Below are 5,059 nucleotides of genomic sequence, written 5' to 3' on the forward strand. Positions count from 1 at the left end.
GAGAGAACCTACTTCGACGTGCTTCTTGTTCTGGCTTTTCACGTAAGTGTGAGTCAAATTTTTGAATCTGATAGTTTGCTACCTCAGACTCCAATTTTGTAGGTGGACGCCCCTATAAAAGACATTATGGGGCCGCCACAGTTGGCACATGGGCGTGATTGTGCAGGGCAGTTAGATCGGGTATGGCCAGTGGGCACATAGTGGGCATCTGGCTGTTGAACGGCATGTTTGGGCTGGGGTTCCTAGACGCCAACAATTGTTGGCACTGACGTGGAGGAGGTTGGTATGGCGAACAGGGAGGGATTCTCCTCCTATATAAGCGTTAAAAGGAAGGTCATGTCTACGGACAGGTAATTTTGGCTATGTTAGTGGGTTTCTTCGATTACCTCTGGGGGAATGGAGTACATTGTACTGACGTTGTCCCTGTGAGACAGGCAATAAGGTCTTCTCCACAATCTGACCAATCTTTGTCAAGATTGGGCAATTTTGCTGGGGAGATTGAAACTGTTTTCCGGTGCAAGTATTGAGGGTTGGCTTGGTTTCTGCAAGGATGGGTGTGGACCATATTGTCTGTTAGTTTTGTTAATGCTATAGCTTTGGTGTTTCGGATGTTATGTGACAAGACGGGAGCGGTCGGGTCGGCTTACGAAAGACACTTACACCTACTTGTTTTTTGGAGATCATTGTTGGTAGAGAAGGGTGTTTGTCAGAGTAGGGAGCTGTGGGAGGGATCACGAAAAACGGTCCCATTTGGCTGCGCTGAAGAAGGGTATTCAATATTGTGTTGTAGGATAGGGGTATTCCGAAGGGCGGGTGCGTACGATGGATAGTGTTGAGGGAGGTAGTGTTATGGGGATGTGGCATAAGGCTGTAAAGGTATTAATAAGGGAGGAAGGGGGTGGTTGATTGTTTGAGGGTTTGTGGGGGTAGAGGTTGATGAGTTGAGCGGCTGGGAGAGTGAAATGTTCCTAAGATTGGTTGTTGGCTACTGTACTAGTAGGCATTGATGATGGGGTAGTTGTTGCAGTGTTCGTAGCGTGGTCAAGGAGAGCCTGGGTCAGGGGATCGGATGAGTTTTACACTTTTGGGGCTATTTGGTAAAGGGGCAAGCCTCATGCCCCTAGATAGTGGAGATAAGTTTTCATTATTGGCCATGGTAAGTCCTGGATTATGTTGGGATAAAAACAGGTTCCACCCCTCAGGGTCCCCCTTAGGGGGTAAGGGCCTAGATAACTAAATCGGAATAACGTGCCCCTGGCTCCCCTCGGCCAGTGTTCAGGACTGTCACAAAGTCAAGCTTTCCATCTTTTCAGCACGGCGTCTCACACCTTAGTAGTGGAATAGCGAGACGGTTGGGTGAAGGGACAGAAACGAAACGTGGGAAGGAAAGTAAAGCCATGCAAAATTAGTTGAGTCCGAGGGCGTGAGTCCCAAGTTTGGGGAGTGCCCCATCATTGGGTCCCAGTCTCCGCCTCCTAAGCCCCCCCACGACAACAACGGGCAAGGGATTGGGGGGGAACGGGCAAGGGATTGGGGGGATTACTGTCCATGGTAAGCCTAGGATATGTTGGGGAGAGAAAGTCCACCCCCTTGGTCCCCTTGAGGGACAAGGGATAAACATGGCTTCCCTAGGCCGTTCATGACTGGCACAAAATCAGCCTTTCATCCTTTCAACATGGCTGTCTGGGGTGATCCCCGGCATTGGGTTCCAGTCTCCGTTTCCCAAGTTCCCCTACTACAACAATGGGCATGGGATTGGGGAGGGGGGACTTGTATGATTAAATACATGTAATCATTTGTTACTTTATCCTTTCACAATTAATTAGGGTTTTCCATAATGAAAACTGAATAAAGAGTTGAGGCATGTAAATGTTTCAGTTGCCGGCCAAGTATTCAGGAATGCAAATCAAACTACATTTTTAAATAGGGTTTATTCCAGTGGAATATTGTACATTATTATACCTTTACAAATATTAACTTAAATATCTACAACAAGTACAATTTGGAGAGTCAGCCTCAGATACCTATGTACATTTGCCTTGCCTTCAACAATCATGAAACCTTTTTAAAATCGTGATTATGATTGGTTGTGCTCATTTTTTTCTCAAGAGAAATGCACCTTAGGTAGCTAGGATTATGGTGAGAACAGAATTCATTGATAATTTGACAAAACATTTGAATGCTATTACATATACCCATTACTACTGCTTTTAATCTTGAGGCTAGTGTATTCAAAGTAGTTGTATTCAGATGCAAAGCAAGCCAAACTCTTCCCACTGCTTAGCAGAATACAACAACATATGAACAAAGTGTGAAGATAAACTGGTTTTCTCACAGTCTTTCACCGGTAGTAAATTATCCAACCTGATTAAATTATCCACTTTTAGGTGATGATACTAATGAAATTATTTAGCTTTCTTGATGAAACTGCTCACATTCCTAACTGCCTTCTTATTAAAAAAAAAATGTTTTTACAACTGGTCAACATATGGCACTGAAGACAAACTGCCAACGGCTCCCATGCTCAGCTTACCTCCCATGACTTTACTCAGAGCCTGGAAATATAAGGAGAATTATATATGCAGGAATACTACACAAGAGAAATTTCTCTGGATACTTCATACAGAGACAATATCTTATACAAGCATCTGACGTATAACAGTATTTCAAACCTAAGGTTGTTTTTAAGGAATGACTTATAGACAAAGAAAGAAATCTGGCTACTTACAGACTGGACAGAAGAGGCAGTAACACCATCAATGGCAGCAGCAGCAGCAGAGGGGTTGGCATATGTGCCAGTCAGGAGAGCTTGAAGTCCCATGTCTTCCAGATGCTCAGCTGCACACAAAGAAGTCACTCATTATACATTATTAATATTCCAAAATACATGTCTTCTCTTGTACCTATCCTTAGCTGATCGGTTTGTTGTGTGTAATTGCAATATGATTTGAACAGCATCAATAATGTATCCTGTTATTCTATGCACTGAATATAATGGACAATGGTCTAACCGTATTTTTTATAATGTAAATATGACTGCTTTTACAGATACTAGCAAATACAAATTAACACTTTCGATAAAGTGATGCACCTGTTGGTGTCATGAATCTACCACTCTGTGACTGATCACAAGGCTGAAAACCAGCATGGACAGGGTCACTATTATAGAAGACTTCTAATAAAATTCCAGTCTGTATTGTCCTTTTGGACCAGCAGCTTCCTCTGGATTTACTCCTGAAATATAATTTTTTGAGGAACATTTGTGAAAGGATTCACAAATGCCATTGAAAGACACTTGTCATTCTTTAAAATTATGAACTAGCAAAGTAAAAGAGATCCATTGCCTAATTTGCAAACAGCTGGCTAGACAACCTGGAGTGTGAATGGGTGACTCACCTCCTGACTCTGTTGCACATGTGGATAGCTGCCTTTGCCATTTTCTTCCCTCGGGCAACATCGGCTTGAGTCACTTTCAGTTCTTTCACTGCAGAGTGCACCAGCATCAATAACCTGCAAACAAGTAGCCAGTGAATAAAAAAGGAAAAAAAAACAATAATTTCCAATCATCAACTAGACTTTTGATCCTTTAAATCTGTAGCATTAAATAGTGAATAAAATATAAACACATAGAAGAAACAAATATGAAGAGATGAACTGACAAACATCTATCAAAAGATATCAAACACTTACCTTGCCAACAGATGCAGAATCAGCCATAATGAAATAACCAAAGAGGCCTGTGTCGCTGTAGTTGATGTTGATAGCAGAAGCCGAGCCTAACCCTCCTGATGCCGCTACAGCCTTTGCAAGTACACTACTGGCATTGCTACCATATTTGGTGTTGGGGCCGATGCCCAGGATCTGCTGGGCTACAGCAGGGATGCTGCATCCACTGCTGCCAATGCTTAGGAAGCAGAGATATACAGGAGTGTTAATGCACTAACACAAAAATATCACCAAGAGAAAACAAATCAAACTTAAGCACATGAGACATTGCAACTACAGCAATCTCTCTCCTCCTCATACCTGGCACCAGCGCCAGCAACTGCAACACAAGTGACAGCAGCTCCATTCTCCTGTCGCAGATTTCCACTTCCATATGACCCAACTGCAGGAACTCCATCTCCTGACCCCACACCGAGGCTCTTGGTGTAGGAGACCAAGCCTATCATGGTCAACCCCCAAACCAACCACAGCCATGCGACTGGCCAGATTGAGTCGAGGCAACAAAGTCGGACATCTGTAGATAAATCATTTAATAATTATACTCTGCAATTTTAACATAATTTAAATATTATTAAAATTATACTTAATAGAAAACTGACAAAGCATAAATCTCCACTTGAGCTACAACCTTTCACAATCAATCAGACAAAAGGAAGAGCACAACATACCAAACCCTGAGAAAGCTTGCCAAGCTGTAATCTGGCACAAAGATGGAATTGCCAAGACCAGCATTACGGAAAGCTGCTCCATGCAATAACTCCAGGGCCAGGGTGGAAGGATCTCGCATAGCAAGCTCAATCTTAATCCTCTTAAGATTGTCTGCCATCTCCCACGGCTTTGAAGGAGGGCTGAGTGGCTACACTTGCAAGGACCTCCAGGCTCGAGTCCCTGGCAAAAATGAATGGGGTATTGGAAGCATGTTTGTCTGAAATCTGCTTTAAATTTGACTAAAGTATGTAACACTGATAAATTCTGGATGTAAAGCTAAGTTTCAACTATATGACCTAATGTTAGTAAATTCAGTACCCCTTTCTGGAACTAACAAAATGCACAGTGAAAATTGTAAGCATAAAATAATGGTATACAGTAGCATTTTTTTTGACCGCATGTGCATATAAAAAAAAATACATATTGATAATATGGACTCTTTACTATTTTGAATAAAAAGCATCATAAAAAGATTAACTGCATACAAATTACTTCTATTAAGTTCAGTAACATAATTTTCAACTTTTCATGGTACTAAAATATTTGGAAAAATTTTATAAAACACCACCGTTATTCCTGATTTGTATCTAGGCCTAAAATTTACCCGCCAAAACCCCCCCTTAAC

The 5,059-nt window shown here is 42.1% G+C and overlaps 1 pseudogene; it reads right to left on the reverse strand.

Annotated features, from left to right (window-relative positions):
• Positions 1-2,134: 2,134 nt before the first annotated feature.
• LOC119575569 lies at positions 2,135-4,947 on the reverse strand (annotated as a pseudogene).
• Positions 4,948-5,059: the final 112 nt, after the last annotated feature.

This window comes from Penaeus monodon, chromosome 7 (genome assembly GCF_015228065.2).
Source record: "Penaeus monodon isolate SGIC_2016 chromosome 7, NSTDA_Pmon_1, whole genome shotgun sequence".
Taxonomy (NCBI): Eukaryota; Metazoa; Arthropoda; class Malacostraca; order Decapoda; family Penaeidae; genus Penaeus; species Penaeus monodon.